The 22,946-nt window shown below is 46.9% G+C and overlaps 1 pseudogene; it reads left to right on the top strand.

Moving 5' to 3' along the window:
- Positions 1–7,923: 7,923 nt before the first annotated feature.
- On the top strand, positions 7,924–10,769 carry LOC132869948 (uncharacterized; annotated as a pseudogene).
- The last annotated feature ends 12,177 nt before the right edge of the window (positions 10,770–22,946 follow it).

Below are 22,946 nucleotides of genomic sequence, written 5' to 3'. Positions count from 1 at the left end.
TGGCCTCTGACGGACCCATCCTAAAAAGGAAGCATTCTTGACTTTGAGAAATATTCTTCTTTGCCCATCCAGTGTGTTCTGGGTTGGGTCCCTTAGGATTTCTTGGCAAAGTAAGTACGCAGTGACGTGCGGTGAGGTTTGTGGCTAGTGAGGCACTGACTTTTTCAAAATCAGATTTTCAAATATGCACCAAAATATTTGCCAAATACCGATTAGTTTCATATCTCATAGCAGCATTCTTTACATAAGGTACATTTGAAGGTACATATTTGGCCAAGGAAGAATGAAAAATGAATGGTGGTTCAGTAGCCTACCTCCAAAAAACACCACGACGGACCACACAGGCCACACAGCAGGTACCATACACAGAACAAACCACACACCACCACGGCAGATGCCACAGACAGAACAGGCCACACAGCACCACGGCGGATGCTAGACAAACCACACAGCACCACGGCGGATGCCACAGACAAAAAACACACGAACCACAGTGCTACAGACAGAACAGGCCACACAACACCACGGCCGGTGCCACATACATCCATCGCAAGGCACAGCATCACGGCAGATGCTCTCTCTCACACACATATACACACACAGGATTCGAACACTGGTCTTACCTTTACTTGTAAATGAAGTCCATGCGCTGCTCCTTCTGGACGAAAATCTCTGTGACTTTGGCATAGAAATCCTCCTTGTCTTTTTTTAGTTTTAAAAGTCTCTCAGTCTCAATGGCGATGATTGCCAGGGATGAAAGACGTCCTTGGCCGGTGCGATTACGACTGTACGTTTTGGCACACAGCCAATCTTTTCGGTTGTACCACTCACTTTGAAACGATCAGGTTATCTTCTGCCCAGTCCTTTGAAGTAATTCCTTTAGCTCCGGTGTCGGCTGTCCATTCTTTATCACGTCCCGTTTTCCTTGAAAGTCCAACTTTGAGAAACCTTTCAGTTGAGCTATTACATCCTCCATTGTTGCAGTCAATCGGAACAAACCAACAACAGCCTAAATTAAACTTTACGTGACCACCAAACAAGCAACCACCAAACAAGAATAACTGAGCTCACGTACGCCCTCTGCGCTGCGGCAGAGCTACTGCCTGCCTCACCTCATGTCTTTTCAGTGCGGCTTTATGTCAAATTGTTAACACTAAATAAGTGATACACATACATAGAAAACATTACATATTATACACATGTCTACAATGTATAAAAAACATTTTAATACAGCATTACGTTGGTAGCATACACAGAGTAAGCAAAAGGCACGCGCTCAACCCAGTTAACAAGAGATTGCGCAATCTGACGTGAGGCACGGCTTGGTGCTGCCTCACGCAAGGGCGCAGATGGCACTGGGGACGGGGGGGACATGTCCCCCCCAGATTTATAGTGACCCCTATCTGTCCCCCCCCACCGTCCCTACGTAAGGCGCCAAACATAGGTAGAAAAAGTGAGGATTAATGTTCCGTTAGTTAGACTAACTTACATTGCAGCACAAAGTTGAAATGGCAGCAGCAGTAGCCTTGTCTGTGATCAATCCACATTACACCGATTCAAGAAGGGGAAAGGCTGGAGCAGATCCTTGCAGAGTTGGGAAAGCAAGGTGTTCAATTTTCCACGTAATTCTTGGTTAATAACACTGCACAGCTCATCCATTTGGTGTTTCTGCTATGACTAATGGTGCGTTCAGTTGTACTCGTAAGTTGGAAGTTTGAAGTCGGAAAAGCATTGAAATCTAGCATCTACCAGCATAAACGTTGGGGTTTTCGTTTCATTTCATTAACTGTCCATTTTTTTTCGAATTCCATGTTCCATGATGTCCCAGTTTTTAAACTGGGAAGCGGCGGAGAGATGTTTTTGGGACCTATTGAGTCTGCTTCTAGATGGTAAATTTGTTTGGCTGCAGAGGGAATTTTTTTTCTATCAATTTTGTTTATTGGAAAAAATACTTTTTATTTTATGAATCTGTTGTTCAAGTGTTTATACTTCTGTTTTCATACACATTTTATGTTTCTAATCATTTACATGAAGGCACGAGTGTGAATCATTTCAATTTGCATCTCATCTCATTATCTCTAGCCGCTTTATCCTGTTCTACAGGGTCGCAGGCAAGCTGGATCCTATCCCAGCTGACTACGGGCGAAAGGCGGGGTACACCCTGGACAAGTCGCCAGGTCATCACAGGGCTGACACATAGACACAGACAACCATTCACACTCACACCTACGGTCAATTTAGAGTCACCAGTTAACCTAACCTGCATGTCTTTGGACTGTGGGGGAAACCGGTGCACCCGGAGGAAACCCACGCGGACACGGGGAGAACATGCAAACTCCGCAAAGAAAGGCCCTCGCCGGCCACGGGGCTCGAACCCAGACCTTCTTGCTGTGAGGCGACAGCACTAACCACTACACCACCGTGCCGCCCGTGAGATCAGCAAATGTTTAAATAAAACATGCAGAAGACATGAAGTTTTGGAGCGTGATTAACATACCAGACAAATAACAATTTGATCATGTATGGCTAGTGTTGACCAGGTAGGCCTTTGTCTACCAAAGTTCATTCAGTTAGAAAACTCACAATTCTAATGTATATTGAAGCTTCAGTACATATATGCATTTACACAAAATGGAATCATTTGCTGACAGCTCAGTCCCCCCCAGTTCAAAGATCCTATCTGCGCCCCTGGCCTCACGTCGCTGCATATTCGCTGCAATTGAATAGGAAATAGGCAAATACGGCGATTTTGATCGCAAAAATGATTGAAATTATTTGAATCATACAGAAATGGCATATATAACACAGATGATTGGACAAATCTTTATTGTTATCATTATTTACATTCATTACATCTCATGATGGCTGGATGATGACCGGTGAAGCCCTGCCTCACCTGCCGCCCCTGACCGCACGTCAGTGAAGTACAGCCAGCTAGCCACTCCTCTTGGTCATGGACAATTTAGAGTTGCCAATTAGCCCAACTGCATGTCTTTGAAACCGGAGCACCTGGAGAAAACCCACACAGACACAGGGAAAACATGTAAACTCCACACAGAAAGGCCCTTCGTTGGCTGTGAGGTTCAAACCCAGAACCTTCTTGCTGTGAACCTTCTTGCTAACCACTACACCACCATGCTGCCTTTGAGAAATATTATATTGTAAATAATGCCATATTCCTGGCAAACTTGCAACTTCCTACCACTTGCGGTTTCAACTCGTCTACTTGGCGTAGTCTTCTCAGCTAGCAGTTCCTTCCCTGTTTACAGAGTGATGTCAAAACAACATGGTCGCTCACACTGTGAACAGTGTACAGTCTATCTTCTCTACTTTTAAATGAGTTTATAACAATATTGGCTTCAGATCATTTAATATACATACAGTACTTGGTTTACACTATAACACTGACTACTGTTCACTGGTTTCAGAAAGTAATCATCAACATTAGAGCCTGTTAGCTTGTTGATTACGTTACTTGATTACGTTACTTGGTTACTTGATTATGTTACTGGCTAGCTTGTTGCTAACCTACTCACTATAATCCACAGTTGTTGCTGGACTACAATTTCAGTCTACAATATTGCACACATGTTTGAAGACCATGATGGTAGAACAGAATCAGTAGCTCTAACTCAAAAGTGTGGTTAAAGTAGTTTCTTATGAACTTTATGTGCTCTAGACCAGGGGTTCTCAACCTTTTCTACTTTAAGGCCCACCTATTCATACTTGTAACGAGTCGGGGCCCATTAAAAAAGATATTTTGGCTCATCTATTCTATTAGAATCTAATAATGTATTGTAAAGTGTATTAATGGGATGCAACATCACTCCCTGTTACAGAAGGGAGCCCGGGAATTAAATGCAATAAAAACAAACTGGTTTTAATTGTAGGTATTGTATTTAAAACTGTATGGATGTGCCAGAAGCCAACATAAAACCATGCATGCAGGGCATTCTCAGTCAGAAAGGATTAATGATCCAAAAGTGGTAAAAAGTAATGATCCAAATAGCCAAAGTTTAGGCTATTTGGAGGTAAAACTTGTTTCGAGATGTCACACAGATTTTATGCGCTTCAGATGATTCAGGATAGCAATTCAATTCATGATTCAAGACAGTGATTCAATTTCAGGACAGTGAATCAATTCATGATTCAATTCATGATTCAGGACAGTGATTCAGTTCAATCTTGAGAACTGCGACACTGATGATGAATGATGCTTTTTTTTCACTTTGATTCGATCCAGCCAAAGATCAGCTCGAGTAAGTGTAAATATTTCTTCTATTTCTGATGAGCAGATCAGTTGATATGTGTGTGCTGTAGTGCATACACAGGAAAAATGACTGAGAAATTTTTCCAGAGTTAAAAGTATTTTCCTCAAAAATAGTTAATTTTGCTCTATTTTGAGTTTAGAGAGTAAAATTTGGAGTTAGAGTGGGAGCAAAATTACAGACTAATTGTGTAACAGAGTTGGTTGTGGCTCTGAACTGAGTAAAATAGTACAACAGTTAATTTCAAGACATACTGAATAGAGTCAACTACCAGATAAATGAAGCTGTTGTAAAAAGCAGTTTTAGAACTGTGTTGGAATGTGTGAAAAAACATGACTTTACCCATTGTGACTTGACCTGTGGGATTAAGAGTTAATCTGATGGGATTAAGAGATGGCAGTGGGAGGGGTTTTTGCTCTTCTCACTGAATGAATGGAAATGTTTTAAACTTCTCATTGAATGCCCCTCCCACTGCCAACCCTTTATCCCAAAACAGCAGGACATACTTTTTTGATGGCCAGTTAATTGTCCAAATCAGTGGAGCAGATTTAAGCTTTTGTGCTTGATACATTCCTAAGACTGAACAGAATCACCTCAAGTGACCAAAACGGTTAAGCAGAATGGGTAAGGTCATGTTTTGTCACACATTCCAACAGTTCTAAATCTGTTTTTTACATCATCTTCATTTATCTGTTATTTTTTTAAAGTACAATCATGACATACATACTACAGAGATGTTATTGTAGCTGAACTTGCACTGAATACAAAAAAGTCATATGACTTTGAAAATACTGCTTAGATTTGTTGAAATTGACAACAAAATGAGAGCATACCAAAATCATTAAAGTACCAGAAAATATCCTCAGATCCCAGAGGGTTAAAACCAAGAAGTACACTCAAAAGAAGTGGATACAGAAACCACTCAATGGGATAGATCCTTACATGTTAACAAAGAAGGATTTTTCGTATGAGTTGGAAATTTATTCATTTGTTGAGTTCCTTGACAGCCCTGTGATGACCTGATGACTTGTCCAGGGTGTACCCCGCCTTTCACCCGTAGTCAGCTGGGATAGGCTCCAGCTTGCCTGTGACCCTGTAGAACAGGATAAAGCGGCTAGAGATAATGAGATGAGATGAGATGAGATGAGATGAGATGAGATGAGATGAGATGAGATGAGATGAGATGAGATGAGATGAGATGAGATGAGATGAGATGAGATGAGATATGAGATGAGTTCCTTGACATTTCAAACTCCCTGGTGCTGCAGACATCATTCCACATACAATGCCTTGAAAAAGTATTCATACCCCTTGAACTTTTTCACATTTTTCCACCTTACAACCATGAACTTAAAAGTTTTTTTATTGAGATTTTATGTGATAGACCAACACAGAGTAGCACATAATTGTGAAGTGAAACGGAAATGATAAATGGTCTTCAAAATAAAATAAAAAAATCTGAAAAATGTGATGTGCATTAGTATTCAGGCCCCCTGCGTCAATACTTTGTAAGAGCCACCTTTTGCTGCAATTACAGCTGCAAGTCTTCTGTGGTATGTCTCTACCAGCTTTGCACATCTAGACACTGAAATTTTTGCCCATTCTTCTTTGCAAAATAGCTTAAGCTCAGCCAGATTGGATGGAGAGGGTCTGTGAACAGCAATTTTCAAGTCTTGCCACAGATGCTCAATGGGATTCAGGTCTGGACTTTTACTGGGCCATTCTAACATATGAATATTCTTTGATCTAAACCATTCCATTGTAGCTCTGGCTGTATGTTTAGGGTCATTGTCTTGCTGGAAGGTGAATCTCCTTCCCAGTCTCAAGTCTTTTGCAGCCTCCAACAGGTTTTCTTCCAGGATTGCCCTGTATTTGGCTCCATCCATCTTCCCATCAACTCTGACCAGCTTCCCTGTCCCTGCTGAAGAAAAGCATCCCCATAGCATGATGCTGCCACCACCATGTTTCACAGTGGGGATGGTGTGTGCAGGGTAATGAGCAGTGTTAGTTTTCTGCCACACATAGCGCTTTGCATTTAGGCCAAAAAGTTCAACTTTGGTCTCATCTGACCAAAGCACCTTCTTCCCCATGTTTGCTGTGTCCCCTACATGGCTTCTGGCAAACTGCAAACGGGACTTCTTATGCCTGTCTTTCAACAATGGCTTTCTTCTTGCCACTCTTCCAAAAAGGCCAGATTTGTGGAGTGTACGACTTATAGTTGTCCTGTGCACAGATTCTCCCACCTGAGCTGTGGATTTCTGCAGCTCCTGCAGAGTGATCATGGGCCTCTTGGCTGCTTCTCTGACCAGTGCTCTCCTTGCTCGCTCTGTCAGTTTAGGTGGACGGCCATGTCTTGGTAGGTTTGCAGTTGTGCCATACTTTTTCCATTTTTGAATGATGGATTGAACAGTGCTTCTTGAGATGTTCAGAGCTTGGGATATTTTTTTATAACCAAACCCTGCTTTAAACTTCTCCAGAACTTTATCCCTGACCTGTCTGGTGAGTTCTTTGGTCTTCATGATGCTGTTTGCTCTTCAGTGTTCTCTAACAAACCACTGAGGCCTTCACAGAACAAGTGTATTTTTGCTGAGAGTAAATTACACACAGTAGGACTCTATTAACTAATTAGATGATTCTGAAGGCAATTGATTGCACTGGATTGTATTTAGAGGTATCAGAGTACAGGGGACTGAATACTAATGCACACCACATTTTTCAGATTTTTTATTTGTTTAAAAATTTGAAGACCATTTATCATTTTCGTTTCACTTCACAATTATGTGCTACTCTGTGTTGGTCTATCACATAAAATCTCAATAAAAAACTTTTAAGTTCGTGGTTGTAAGGTGGAAAAATGTGAAAAAGTTCAAGGGGTATGAATACTTCTTCAAGGGACTGGAGACAAACAGATGAACACCTGGAAGAGCATGGAGGTGTACAACTTTTTATATGTGGCTGAGTAAAGATCTGGGGGTCAAGATACTACAAGATAAATCCTGTATCGTTTTTGCCTGGGTAAGGAGGAATTTCTGGGCTTTTTGTACGCTTCTTTGCAATGGTTTTTGGGACACTACAAGTTTTAGTATCAGATGTAAACAAACCACAGCTGCTCGATTCTCAATCCTCCCTGCTCTTCTCTTCAGGTAAATCAAAGGTCCACAGAAGCCCCTTTAAAGACCTGGGTATTACATGTATTATGCGTTATGGGGGTATCTCTCCCCTGGGGGAGAGATACCCCCAGGGGTGCCCGAGAGGGGGGGAGGATGAGCACCCCAACTGGACAGATTCAACGGTGACAGACCAAGGCAATGGACAAATGACTATGAGCTCTCAGTGTACGTGTGGGAAAGTATGCAAGAACTTGCGCGGCTTGAAAATTCACCAAGCAAAGATGAAGTGTTTGGGGGGAGCAGCAGCAACACAACGCACAGGTGTTCCACCTGGTGAGTCGCAGGAGGGGCCTTGCCCAGAGTCACCCCACAGTGCTCGGAACCTCCAGGTGTTGGCGCCGCACTCCTTGAGCACCCAGTCGGAATGGAGATGGATTAAGTGGCCAGCAGCTACCATGACTACCCTGTGGAAGCAGTTCGACGATGACGTGGACAAAATTCTGGAGTCTGTGTCAAAGGGAGAGGTGGACCGGAAGCTGCAAGCCATGACAACAATCATTGTCAGGATGGCAGCTAAGCGGTTCGGCGAAGAGGAGAGGAAAAGCTTGGGAACATCCTACACAAGGAACCACAGAGCGGAGAAGATCCATCTCATAAGGCGGGAGATGAAAGCGCTGAAGTCTCAATACAAAGAGGCAGGAGATGAGAAACGCTTTGGTCTAGCCCAACTAATGTCCATGCACTGGAAGAGGATAAGGATTCTACGCCGGGCAGAGTGGCATCGGAGGCGGCGACGCGAGAGGGCGCGTAAATGAGCGGCCTTTATCGCTAACCTCTTCAAGTTCATAAAAGACCTGCTAGGCCAGAACCGCAGTGGCAAACTGTCCTCCTCAAAGGAAGATATTGACCAACATCTCGCAAAGATGTTCAGCGACCCCAGAAGAGAGCTGGAGTTGGGAGGTTGCGACATCCTTATTGACCCACCTGAGCCAGAGGTGCAGTTTGACATGTCGGAGCTGAAGCTGATAGAAATCAAAGAGGTTGTCCATAAAGCTAGAGCATGCTCCGCTCCAGGACCAAGTGGCACTTCGTACAAAGTGTACAAGAACTGTCCCAAACTTTTACTGCGGCTGTGGAAAATCCTGCGAGTCTTCTGGAGAAAGGGGAAAATCCCAGAACAATGGCGAATGGCAGAAGGGGTTTGGATCCCTAAGGAGGAAGGCTCCACCCAGCTTGACCAGTTCCGCATCATCTCCCTCCTGTGCATTGAGTCCAAAATCTTCTTCAGTGCTATCTCCAAGAGGCTGTGCACTTACCTAGCAAGGAACACCTACATTGACACATCAGTCCAGAAAGGTGGCGTATTAGGGATGCCAGGCTGTGTGGAGCATACAGGTGTGGTGACACAGCTTATTCGAGAGGCCAGAGAAAATAGGGGAAACCTGTCAGTGCTATGGCTTAACCTGGCCAACGCATTCGGCTCCATCCCGCATAAGCTTGTCCAGCTCACTCTGGTGAAACATCATGTCCCCAGCAGGTGTAGAGATCTCATTACTGACTACTACAACAACTTCAGGATGAGGGTCTCTTCAGGAGCAACTCTATTCAGTTGGCACAAGGTAGATATTGGCATCATCACAGGGTGCACGATCTCTGTGATGCTATTGTCCTTGGCCATGAATATGCTCACCAAGTCTGCTGAGCCAGAGTGCAGAGGACCTCTTATGAGTTCTGGGCAACGACAGCCACCCATTAGGGCGTTCATGGATGACCTTACAGTCACGACAGAATCAGTCCCGGGATGCCAATGGATTCTGAAGGGTCTAGAGAAGATGATGGTGTGGGCCCGAATGCGTTTCAAACCTGCCAAATCAAGATCCATGGTGCTGAGGAAAGGAAAGGTGGAGGACAAGTTCCGGTTTAACATCGCAGGCACAGCCATCCCAACGATCACAGAGAAGCCAGTTAAGAGTCTGGGCAAGGTCTTTGACAGCTCTCTCAAGGATGCAACATCTATCCAGACAGCCTGTGCTGAGTTGAATGGCTGGCTGAAATCCGTGGACAAATCCGGTCTACCTGGAAAATTCAAAGCATGGGTCTACCAGCACGGCATCCTCCCCAGGATCCTGTGGCCTCTCCTCGTCTATGCCGTCCCAGTATCCACAGTAGAGACCTTGTAGAGGAAAGTCAGCAACCACCTGCGGAGATGGCTGGGGTTACCTAAGAGCCTGAGCAGCATCGCACTCTATGGGCGCAATAACAAACTGCAGCTGCCCTTTAAATCCTTGGAGGAGGAGCTCAAGGTAATGAGGGCTAGAGAAGTGTTGCTGTACAGAGACTCCAGTGATCCAAAGGTGGCCAATGCTGGAATCCAAGTGAGGACAGGTAGAAAGTGGAAGGCAGAAGAGGCCGTGCAAATGGCTGAAGCTAGGCTGTACCACAGGGCTCTGGTGGGGGTGGTTGCACGAGGCAGAGCTGGTCTAGGATCCTTTCCAACTCCACAAATGAACACCAGGGGGAAGGAGAAGCGGCGCCTGGTCCAAGAGGAGGTGAGGGCTGCTGTGGAGGAAATAAGATCTTGCAGGGTGGTGGGCATGAGACAGCAGGGGGCCTGGACAAGATGGGAGAATGCGCTGGAGGGGAAAGTGACCTGGACTGAGATCTGGAGAGCTGAGCCTCACTGCATCAAATTTCTCATCCAGGCAGTGTACGACGTGTTGCCCAGTCCATCAAACCTGCATGCATGGGGTCTTGCAGAGTCACCAGCTTGCCCATTGTGTTCCAAGAGAGGCACCTTGGAACATGTTCTTAGCTGCTGCACAACAGCACTTGGAGAAGGGCATTACCGGTGGAGGCATGACCAAGTCCTGAAGACCATTGCTGAAGCCATCAACACAGGACTGGTATGGGCAAAGCAGCTGCGCCCCCCCCCAAGTATACCATCGCCTTTGTCAGGGCTGGGGAGCAGGTTGCCTGAGCAAAGAAAGCACCAGCAGGCATCCTGACCTCTGCAAGAGACTGGCAGCTGCTAGTGGACCTTGAAAAACAACTGAAGTTCCCCAGCCACATTGCAGTCACCACCCTTCGTCCTGATATCATCCTTGTATCCGAGGCCACCAAGCAGGTCGTAATGCTGGAGCTGACAGTCCCGTGGGAAGACCGCCTGGAAGAAGCTTTTGAAAGGAAGCTCTCCAAGTACACGGGGCTGGTCAATGACTGCCAGCAGTCAGGATGGAGGGCAAAGTGCCTTCCAATTGAGGTAGGCTGCAGAGGCTTTGCGGCCCGGTCCTTGGCCAGCGCACTGGGGTGTTTAGGCATCGTCGGACAACAGAAAAGGAGAGCCATCCACAATACCACCGAAGCGGCAGAGAGGGCCTCAAGATGGCTGTAGCTCAAGAGAGGAGAACCATGGAGTCGTGGTAGCTAGCATGCCATCTGGACACAAGCTGGGGTCTGATCAGCCCCGGCTGGGTCACCTGGATGAGGGTGTATGATGTTGAAAGACCCGAAACACCCAATGATTCCAGGAACATCACTGACGATGTGTCCAGTTGCATCAGTAGATGTGTTTCCACAGCGTTAGTTTACAATGGTGACCACGATCAAACAGTGAACAAAAACACATCTGAGGACTTAAGCATCTCCTGAACATCAAAACATCACAAAATAATGGAAAAGGGAGAGAAAAGTGATTTACGAATCCAAACAAAATAAATCAGAATAATTTACAAACTTTTCCCAAAGTGATCACTGCAAACTTGAGTGATCTTCGACTTGGCTCCCTTCCATTGCAGTGAAAGGTTCAAGAGCCACCTTTATCGTCGTCTTTTGGTAAAATCCTTTGCTCTTTATCACTTCATAGGGAACCGGGAAGAAACTTTTATCAGTTTCATGGTTTGTTCCAGGGGTCGGCAGCCCTAGGCACGCGTGCCACAACTGGCACGTCGAGGAATTTCCAGTGGCACACTGACGATGATACACAAACCTAATTATTCAACACATTAAAAATGTTCAAACGTCATCTTGAAGTGTCATTGGCTGTTGCATGGTGAGCCTGCTCTTTTAGCATGACTACACAACAATATAGCGCCCCCCTCCCAGTGTTGCCAGATACTGCTGATGTTTTCCAGACCAAAATATGTTCAAAACCCGCCAAAATGCACTTAAAACCGCCCAATCTGGCAACACTTCCCCCTCCCCATATTTCTCATGAGACGGGCCCACTTGATGCAGCAGTTGCACTAAGATGGCAAAGAAGCTGACAGTTCGGCTTTCCTCTCCTCGTGGACCAAATAATATGGGTTCGTTTCTCAGAGGGACCGTGCTGTGTGCGCGTTGCGTTTTGAAAGTGTTATGTGTCGAACATCCAGTGTTAAACGTCATTTCGAGGCAAAGCACGAAAAGACTTTCAAAGATCAGGCAGATAGGGACGAATCAATCTCACGTGCAGTGTGCAGATATGGGAAGCAAGCCCACACTTTAACAGTCTTTACCTCAGCTAAAAACAATGCCACTGAAGCTAGCTATATAATTTCTCACTGCATAGCTAAACATGGAAAGCCATTCACAGACGGTGAATACATTAAGGAGGCCTTTCTCTCCATCTCGGATAGTCTTTTTGAGGGGATGCCAAATAAAGAGACAATAAAATCAAGAATAAAAGACATGCCTGTATCAGCCAGAACTGTTGAGCGACGAATTGGTGAAATGGCAGAAAACGTAAGCATGCAGCAAACAACTGGCATAAAAGATGCAGCGGTATTTAGCATTGCGCTTGACGAAAGCGTAGATGTGAATGATGTGGCACGTTTGGCAGTGATGGCAAGATATTGTGATGTGACTGTGAGAGAGGAGCTCTGCTGTTTAAAGCCAATGAACCCTGCTGGGCATCTTTACCCGAAAAGTTCAACTGTCTTCGCAATATCACACTGGCTTTATTGTCAGTGTTCGGATCAACATATCTGTGTGAACAGATATTTTCGCACATGAAGAATGTACTTTGCCCCTCCCGAAGTCGTCTGACAACGGGCCATTCGGAAGCATGCGTCCAACTCAAAGTGACCAGTTACCATCCCCACATCTCGGAGCTAAGGGGAAGCAGGGCCAGGGATCACATTGACTGATAGGCAAAACATTTATTTTGTAACAAGGCTACTTCAAATTTGCAGTTTATTCTTAAGCCACTTTATGTAGGCTACTTGTCAATGTTCTCTGACACTCATTATTTAATTTTTTTTCTGTAGTTTTATTATTCACCAGTTCCATTTCCATTAGGCTGCTACGTCTTTATTGTGAATAACTTGGGCCTGTTACCTACTGAAAGATTTTGGATATTATTTTGTGAATTTGTATAAGCTGCTTGCAATGTTGTTATCCAATGTGTGTGTGTGGGGTGTGTGTGTGTTCTTAAACCTTGTGTGTGAGGTTAATGGCATAAAACAAGTGCAATGGTGTTTTACATTTGCTCAATGCATTAAATATCCATATCCGTCTAAAATGTGTGGTGTCTAATTACATATAGTTAACAACACCTATTTGAATGGCACACTAACTAACAAGAAAATTTCTAATTGGCACTACGTGGCTGTGGCAGCGGGGGCATGGTCAAGCGCTGGTCTGTGACAGGAGGGTGGAGTCAGAGAAGGTAAGTGGCAGAATCACTTCACCTGAGAGCAATTAACCTGTGTTTGTGTGTCTTCCCAGTGACCGTGCCCTATATGAGGAGGGAGAGTGAGAGCGGAGGTAGCTCATCTCCAGACCAGACGCCGGTTGTGTGTGGGTGTGTGTCGGAGTGGGAAGTTGTTCACTGAAAAGTGTAGCAATAAAAGCCACATTTACAAACCTCATCTCTGTCCTGCCGTCCTCTGTGCTCCACCCCTTCGTTAGAACGGTTACAGTGGTGCCGAAACCCAGGACCTGGAGCACAGCAGCCTCTCAGCCCCATGGAGTCCTCCCCGTTCGCTGAACTGATCCACGCCCTCGCCACGGCCCAGCAAAGCCAGCACCAGGCGCTACTCACCCTCCGAAAGGAGCAAGAAGAGCGGGTCGAGGCCCTGGTGTTGGCCCAACAAGAAGATCGCCAGGCGTTCCGGCACCTCCTCGCGTCGGTGGGGCCCACCAGCGCTCCTACCGCGGGCCCGTCTCCCCTCACCGTCACCAAGATGGGCCCGCAGGACGACCCCGAGGCGGTCATCACGCTCTTTGAGCAGGTCGCCGAAGCCTCGGGGTGGCCGATGGAGCAGCGCGCGGCGCGCCTCCTCCCCCTGCTCACGGGAGAAGCACAGCTGGCTGCGCTACAGCTCCCCGCCGACTGCCGGCTGGCCTACGCGGACCTCCGCCGGGCCGTCCTCCAGCGCGTAGGGCGCACCCCAGAACAGCAGCGCCAGCGCTTCCGCGTGCTGCGCTTGGAGGAAGTCGGCCGGCCGTTCGCGTTTGGCCAGCAGCTCCGGGACGCCTGCTGCATGTGGCTGAGGGCCAACAACCGCGACGCCGAAGGAATCCTCGACCAGGTGGCGCTGGAACAGTTCGTCGCTCGCTTGCCAGCAGGAACTGCGGAGTGGGTCCGGTGCCACCGCCCAGCGTCGCTGGATCGAGCAGTCGAGCTGGCGGAGGACCATTTGGCGGCTGTCCCGGCGGCAGGACAGCAGATGGCATCTTCTCTTCTCTCCTCTTCTCTCTCTCTCTCTCCCCCTCCTCCTGTGTCCCGTCCTCGCCCCACACCCCCCCAGCCGGCCCGCCGCACCCGCGGTGCCCTCCCGTTTCTCCCTTCTGTGTCTGTCTCTCCCCCACCTCAGGTGAGTGAGCCCCAGATCACCGGTGCAGAGGGAAAGCCCAGGCCGGTTTGCTGGCACTGCGGGGAGCCGGGCCACCTTCAACAGCAGTGCACGGCAATGGAAGTGGGCGCGGTGGTTCAGATCCCCGACGTGCCAGAGGCCGCCCTCGATCGGGCCGGAGCGTATCGCATACCGGTGAGTATCCAAGGGGCTACATATCAGGCGTTGGTGGATTCTGGTTGTAATCAGACCTCAATTCTCCAAAGCCTGGTTCAAAACAAGGCATTGGGGGGAGCACAAGGGGTGAAGGTGTTATGTGTGCACGGGGATGTTCACAGCTACCCTTTGGTGTCAGTCCACATTATTTTCAGAGGGGAAAAATTTATAGTGAAGGCGGCGGTTAATCCTCGCCTTACCCACTCTCTAATTTTGGGGACTGATTGGCCGGGATTTCGGGGTTTAATGACACGCCTAGTCGAGAGTGGGTCCTGCCATTTGACAGGGGGAGGTCCCGGTGTCGCTTTGGCGGGAGCAGCTGTCACAGAGCCGTCTACGTCATCTCCGCGTCAGAGTGAGGAGCCGCCGGCTCCTCCTCTCTCTATTGGGGAATCCCTCGCGGATTTCACATTAGAGCAGTCGCGAGACGAGACTCTGCGGCATGCGTTTGACCAAGTGAGAGTAATCGATGGTCAAACGCTCCAGCCGAACGCCACCCCGTCCTTCCCCTACTTCGCGATTATGAAGGATAGATTATACCGAGTGACGCAGGACACTCAAACTAAAGAGCGCGTCACGCAGCTTTTAATTCCGAAGAGCCGCCGGGAATTGGTATTCCAGGCGGCTCACTTTAATCCCATGGCTGGACACTTGGGGCAGGATAAAACACTAGCCCGAATAATGGCCCGTTTCTATTGGCCGGGGATTCGCGGCGATGTCCGTAGGTGGTGTACGGCATGCCGCGAATGCCAGTTAGTAAACCCAGCGGCCATTCCAAAAGCGCCTTTGCACCCTCTACCGTTAATCGAGACCCTGTTTGAGAGAATTGGGATGGATCTCATCGGGCCATTAGATCGGTCAGCACGAGGGTACCGCTTTATATTAGTTCTGGTGGACTATGAAACGCGATACCCGGAAGCAGTGCCTCTGCGCAATATCTCAGCACGCAATATTGCCGAGGCACTCTTCTGCGTCATCTCCCGAGTTGGAATCCTGAAAGAGATTCTGACTGATCAAGGCACTACGTTTATGTCACGAACACTGCGCGAACTGTATGGGTTATTGGGGATTAAGCCGATCCGCACCAGCGTGTATCACCCACAAACGGACGGTTTAGTGGAACGATTCAACCGCACCCTCAAAAATATTATTAAAAAATTCGTAAGTGAGGACGCACGTAACTGGGATAAGTGGCTCGAACCCTTGCTGTTCTCAGTGCGAGAGGTCCCCCAAGCCTCCACGGGGTTCTCCCCGTTCGAATTATTATATGGGCGTAAGCCACGCGGCATCCTGGACGTGCTGTGGGAAAATTGGGAGGAGGGACCTTCACAAAGTAAGAACGAAATTCAGTACGTTATGGACCTGCGCGCAAAACTCCACACGCTCACCCACCTAACTCAGGAGAATTTGTGGCAGGCCCAGGAACGGCAAGCCCGCCTGTACAACAAGGGTACGCGCCTTAGAGAGTTCACACCGGGAGATAAGGTACTCATACTGTTGCCCACGTCGAGCTCCAAATTGATCGCCAAGTGGCAAGGACCCTTTGAGGTCACACGGCGAGTCGGGGACGTCAACTATGAGGTGAGGCGAACGGACAGGGGTGGGGCGCTCCAGATTTACCACCTCAATCTGCTTAAACTCTGGAACGAGGAGGTCCCCGTGGCGTTGGTGTCGGTGGTTCCAGAGAAGGCGGAGCTGGGGCCGGAGGTTCAAAAGGGAACATTGGCATCATGTACCTCTCCGGTCCCCTGTGGAGACCACCTCTCCCCGACCCAACTCACGGAGGTCGCCCAGTTGCAGGCCGAGTTTTCGGATGTGTTCTCGCCCCTGCCCGGTCGCACTAACCTCATAGAGCACCACATCGAGACGCCCCCGGGGTTGGTAGTGCGTAGCCGCCCTTACAGGCTACCCGAACACAAAAAAAAGGTGGTTCGGGAAGAACTTCAGACCATGCTCGAAATGGGCATCGTCGAGGAGTCCCACAGTGACTGGAGCAGCCCGGTGGTCTTGGTACCCAAGGCCGACGGGTCGGTCCAGTTTTGTGTGGACTATAGGAAAGTCAACGCGGTGTCTAAATTTGACGCGTACCCAATGCCTCGTATTGACGAGCTGCTCGATCGACTAGGCACGGCTCGCTTTTATTCGACACTGGATTTGACGAAGGGATATTGGCAGATCCCCTTGACTCCACTATCCCGAGAAAAAACAGCCTTTTCCACACCGTTTGGGTTACACCAATTCGTCACACTTCCGTTTGGGCTGTTTGGGGCGCCCGCTACGTTTCAGCGGCTGATGGATCGGGTCCTCCGCCCCCACACCACCTATGCGGCCGCCTATCTGGATGACATCATCATATATAGTAATGACTGGCCGAGGCACTTGGAACACCTAAGGGCCGTCCTTAGGTCGCTGAGGCGGGCGGGTCTCACAGCCAACCCAAAGAAGTGTGCGATTGGGCGGGTGGAAGTACGGTATCTGGGCTTCCACTTGGGCAACGGGCAGGTGCGTCCCCAAATTAATAAGACCACAGCGATTGCGGCCTGCCCGAGGCCCAAGACCAAAAAGGGGGTGAGACAGTTCCTGGGGCTGGCTGGCTATTATCGTAGGTTTATACCTAATTATTCAGATGTCACCAGCCCGCTGACTGACCTCACTAAAAAGGGAGCGCCAGATCCGGTCCAGTGGACAGAGCAGTGTCAGCGGGCTTTCTCTGAGGTAAAGGCTGCACTGTGTGGGGGGCCACTTTTACACTCCCCTGACTTCTCTCTCCCTTTTATGTTACAGATGGATGCATCGGACAGAGGGCTGGGGGCCGTTTTGTCCCAGCAGGTGGAGGGGGAGGACCGCCCGGTCCTTTACATCAGTCGGAAGCTGTCAGTGCGTGAGGGGCGCTACAGCACGATTGAGAAGGAGTGCCTGGCGATCAAGTGGGCGGTCCTCGCCCTCCGTTACTACCTGCTGGGGCGCCCTTTCACCCTCTGTTCGGACCACACGCCCCTCCAGTGGCTCCACCGCATGAAGGATGCCAACGCGTGGATCACCCGTTGGTATCTGGCACTCCAACCCTTCAACTTCAAGGTGGTCCACAGGCTGGGGGCGCAGATGGTCGTGGCGGACTTCCTCTCCCATCAAGGGGGGGGGGAGTCGGCTGCAGGCCGGACGGGCGCCCGGCCTGAGTCGGGCGGTGGGGGTATGTGGCAGCGGGGGCATGGTCAAGTGTCGGTCTGTGACAGGAGGGCGGAGTCAGGGAAGGTAAGTGGCAGAATCACTTCACCTGAGAGCAATTAACCTGTGTTTGTGTGTCTTCCCAGTGACCGCGCCCTATATGAGGAGGGAGAGTGAGAGCGGAGGTAGCTCATCTCCAGACCAGACGCCGGTTGTGTGTGGGTGTGTGTCGGAGTGGGAAGTTGTTCACTGAAAAGTGTAGCAATAAAAGCCACATTTACAAACCTCATCTCTGTCCTGCCATCCTCTGTGCTCCACCCCTTCGTTAGAATGGTTACAGTGGCAAAAAGGTTGCCGACCCCTGGTTTGTTCTATTCAAGCACCCCAAAACAAAGCAAGCATACGGCATTTTAACAACTACCAAGGCACCCCAGTGATAGAAATCCTTTGTGAACAGTGAGCTCAGCTGACCACCACTTCATGTCTTGCATATCTAATGAGGAGGATGTAACATTGGATGCAACCCAGCAATTGTACCCTACTAAAAATTAGCTTCAAATTGAAAAAAAAAAACTTCACAGCCCGCTAGATGGCACTTCATGGCCCACTAATGGGCTGCTGCCCAGTGCTTGAGAAACACTGCTCTAGAACAGGGGTCGGCAACCTTTTTGCCACTTAGTGCCAATTAGAAATTTTCTTGTTAGTTAGTGTGCCATTCAAATAGGTGTTGTTAACTATATGTAATTAGACACCACACATTTTAGACGGATATGGATATTTAATGCACTGAGCAAATGTAAAACACCATTGCACTTGTTTTATGCCATTAACCTCACACACAAGGTTTAAGAACACACACACACCCCACACACACACATTGGATAACAACATTGCAAGCAGCTCATACAAATTCACAAAATAACATCCAAAATCTTTCAGTAGGTAACAGGCCCAAGTTATTCACAATAAAGACGTAGCAGCCTAATGGAAATGGAACTGATGAATAATAAAACTACAGAAAAAAAATTAAATAATGAGCGTCAGAGAACATTGACAAGTAGCCTGCATAAAGTGGCTTAACAATAAACTGCAAATTTGAAGTAGCCTTGTTACAAAATAAATGTTTTGCCTATCAGTCAATGTGATCCCTGGCCCTGCTTCCCCTTAGCTCCAAGATGTGGGGATGGTAACTGGTCACTTTGAGTTGGACGCATGCTTCCGAATGGCCCGTTGTCAGACGACTTCGGGAGGGGCAAAGTACATTCTTCATGTGCGAAAATATCTGTTCACACAGATATGTTGATCCGAACACTGACAATAAAGCCAGTGCGATATTGCGAAGACAGTTGAACTTTTCGGGTAAAGATGCCCAGCAGGGTTCATTGGCTTTAAACAGCAGAGCTCCTCTCTCACAGTCACATCACAATATCTTGCCATCACTGCCAAACGTGCCACATCATTCACATCTACGCTTTTTGTCAAGTGCAATGCTAAATACCGCTGCATCTTTTATGCCAGTTGTTTGCTGCATGCTTACGTTTTCTGCCATTTCACCAATTCGTCGCTCAACAGTTCTGGCTGATACAGGCATGTCTTTTATTCTTGATTTTATTGTCTCTTTATTTGGCAGCCCCTCAAAAAAACTATCCGAGATGGAGAGAAAGGCCTCCTTAATGTACTGTATTCACCGTCTGTGAATGGCTTTCCATGTTTAGCTATGCAGTGAGAAATTATATAGCTAGCTTCAGTGGCATTGTTTTTAGCTGAGGTAAAGACTGTTAAAGTGTGGGCCTGCTTCCCATATCCGCACACTGCGCGTGAGATTGATTCGTCCCTATCTGCCTGATCTTTGAAAGTCTTTTCGTGCTTTGCCTCAAAATGACATTTAACACTGGATGTTCGACACACAACACTCAAAACGCAACGCACACACAGCACAGTCCCTCTGAGAAACGAACCCATATTCTTTGGTCCACGAGGAGAGGAAAGCCCGAACTGTCGGCTTCTTTGCCATCTTAGCGCAACTGCTGCATCAAGTGGGCCCGTCTCGTGAGAAATATGGGGAGGGGTAAGTGTTGCCAGATTGGGCGGTTTTAAGTGCATTTTGGCGGGTTTTGAACATATTTTGGTCTGGAAAACGTCAGCAGTATCTGGCAACACTGGGAGGGGGGCGCTATATTGTTGTGTAGTCATGCTAAAAGAGCAGGCTCGCCATGCAACAGCCAATGACACTTCAAGATGACGTTTGAGCATTTTTAATGTGTTGAATAATTAGGTTTGTGTATCATCGTCAGTGTGCCACTGGAAGTTCCTCGGCGTGTCAGTTGTGGCACGCGTGCCTAGGGCTGCCGACCCCTGCTCTAGAAGAAACAAAAGACACACTTTCATGGAGGTGTAACAGGGTTTATTAAAACACAGTGCCGATTGTGTTTTAATAAACTCTGCAACTTTTCTATTATGTCTGGTTCATTACACATGCACTGTGGTATCCTTTTTGTGTATACTGTATGCACATGATAAATTCAGTAGATATAATGAAGCTTGAGGTATAGTAAGTTATTGATGGGAGAAGTCTCTGCAGCCAAACTTTTTTTTTTAGTTTAATGCTGTTGATCAGCTGCCAGTAACGTTGATTCAAGTCTTTACAACATTACAGAGAGAGTGGGTGAAAAAGAGACAGAATTTATATTTGGCCAGAGGAGAGCAGGAGGCAGTGAGGATTTCATTAAGGGGAAGAAAATATGTGTTCTATGATCTACTGAAGGTTATTATTAGTATACATAGAAGGGTTTGACAAGTCTATAGTCAAGTCCTTGTCTAGTGTCTGTGGTTATTGACTTCCATACTGCATATAGAGAAATGTGTATATGTGCATGCAAAGTACCTATTTCTGGTTTCATTAAGATGCTTTTGACTTTAATGTACAACCCCGATTCCAAAAAAGTTGGGACAAAGTACAAATTGTAAATAAAAACTGAATGCGATGATGTGGAAGTTTCAAAATTCCATATTTTATTCAGAATAGAACATAGATGACATATAAAATGTTTAAACTGAGAAAATGTATCATTTAAAGAGAAAAATTAGTTGATTTTAAATTTCATGACAACACCACATCTCAAAAAAGTTGGGACAAGGCCATGTTTACCACTGTGAGACATCCCCTTTTCTCTTTACAACAGTCTGTAAACGTCTGGGGACTGAGGAGACAAGTTGCTCAAGTTTAGGGATAGGAATGTTAACCCATTCTTGTCTAATGTAGGATTCTAGTTGCTCAACTGTCTTAGGTCTTTTTTGTTGTATCTTCTGTTTTATGATGCACCAAATGTTTTCTATGGGTGAAAGATCTGGACTGCAGGCTGGCCAGTTCAGTACCCGGACCCTTCTTCTACGCAGCCATGATGCTGTAATTGATGCAGTATGTGGTTTGGCATTGTCATGTTGGAAAATGCAAGGTCTTCCCTGAAAGAGATGTCGTCTTGATGGGAGCATACAGTATGTTGCTCAAGAACCTGGATATACCTTTCAGCATTGATGGTGTCTTTCCAGATGTGTAAGCTGCCCATGCCACACGCACTAATGCAACCCCATACCATCAGAGATGCAGGCTTCTGAACTGAGTGCTGATAACAACTTGGGTCGTCCTTCTCCTCTTTAGTCCGAATGACACGGCATCCCTGATTTCCATAAAGAACTTCAAATTTTGATTCGTCTGACCACAGAACAGTTTTCCACTTTGCCACAGTCCATTTTAAATGAGCCTTGGCCCAGAGAAGATGTCTCCGCTTCTGGATCATGTTTAGATACAGCTTCTTCTTTGAACTATAGCGTTTTAGCTGGCAACGGCAGATGGCACGGTGAATTGTATTCACAGATAATGTTCTCTGGAAACATTCCTGAGCCCATTTTGTGATTTCCAATACAGAAGCATGCCTGTATGTGATGCAGTGCCGTCTAAGGGCCTGAAGATCACGGGCACCCAGTACGGTTTTCCGGCCTTGACCCTTACGCACAGAGATTCTTCCAGATTCTCTGAATTTTTTGATGATATTATGCACTGTAGATGATGATATGTTCAAACTCTTTGCAATTTTACACTGTCGAACTCCTTTCTGATATTGCTACACTATTTGTCGGCGCAGAATTAGGGGGATTGGTGATCCTCTTCCCATCTTTACTTCTGAGAGCCGCTGCCACTCCAAGATGCTCTTTTTATACCCAGTCATATTAATGACCTATTGCCAATTGACCTAATGAGTTGCAATTTGGTCCTCCAGCTGTTCCTTTTTTGTACCTTTAACTTTTCCAGCCTCTTATTGCCCCTGTCCCAACTTTTTTGAGATGTGTTGCTGTCATGAAATTTCAAATGAGCCAATATTTGGCATGAAATTCAAAATGTCTCACTTTTGACATTTGATATGTTGTCTATGTTCTACTGTGAATACAATATCAGTTTTTGAGATTTGTAAATTATTGCATTCCGTTTTTATTTACAATTTGTACTTTGTCCCAACTTTTTTGAAATCGGGGTTGTAGATTCTGGAGCATAATGTCCTCCATGTGTCCTTCAGCAGTCTTATAATGGGACACACACTTGGAGATAATTAGTGATGTAATTAAGTTGATATTCTAATTGGTTTTAATTAATTAATTCCACGGTGAAATATGAAGTATTTATTCTTTTTTTTTCATTTTTATTTAACTATTTATTTATTTTAAAAAGTTAATTTATTTACAGTTTCTTGGAAAATGTGCATTGCACATTATCTGATTGTAAATGGATTCCCTCAATTTGTAGTTATTTGTTGTGGCATACCAGTTGGGGGTGGCACAATGGTGTAGTGGTTAGCACTGTCAAATCACAGCAAGAAAGTTCCAGGTTTGAGCCCAGAGGCTGATGGGGGCCTTCCTGTGTGGAGTTTGCATGTTCTCCCTGTGTCTGTGTAGGTTTCCTCTGGGTACTCTGGTTTCCCCTACAGTCCAAAGACAGGCAAGTTAGGCTAATTGGTGGCTCTAAAGTGAACATGAGTGGTTGTTTGTCTCTATGTGTCAGCCCTGCGATGACCTGGTGACTTGTCCATAGTCAGCTTGGATAGGCTCCAGCTTGTCCATGACCCTGCACAGGATAAGCAGTTATGGATAATGGATGGATGGAATACAAGTTGCTTATCGTTCCCTATTATTTCCCATTCTTCTTTTCCCCCGTATCCAGCAAGGGAACCACTGATGACATTTTAACAGTCCATCATTCGTGTGTCGAGGGCATTTTAAACTTGGTGGAGCCCATCCTTCTCCAAGCTTGATCACTGGACAATTTAGAGTAGCCAGTTAACCTAACTGCATGTCTTTGGAGGAAACTGGAGTACCCAGAGGAATCCCACACAGACACAGGAAGAACATGCAAACTCCACACA

This window comes from Neoarius graeffei, chromosome 21 (genome assembly GCF_027579695.1).
Source record: "Neoarius graeffei isolate fNeoGra1 chromosome 21, fNeoGra1.pri, whole genome shotgun sequence".
Classification (NCBI taxonomy): Eukaryota; Metazoa; Chordata; class Actinopteri; order Siluriformes; family Ariidae; genus Neoarius; species Neoarius graeffei.
Note: the sequence above shows the minus strand (reverse complement) of the source record. Positions and strands in the feature narration are given on the sequence as shown.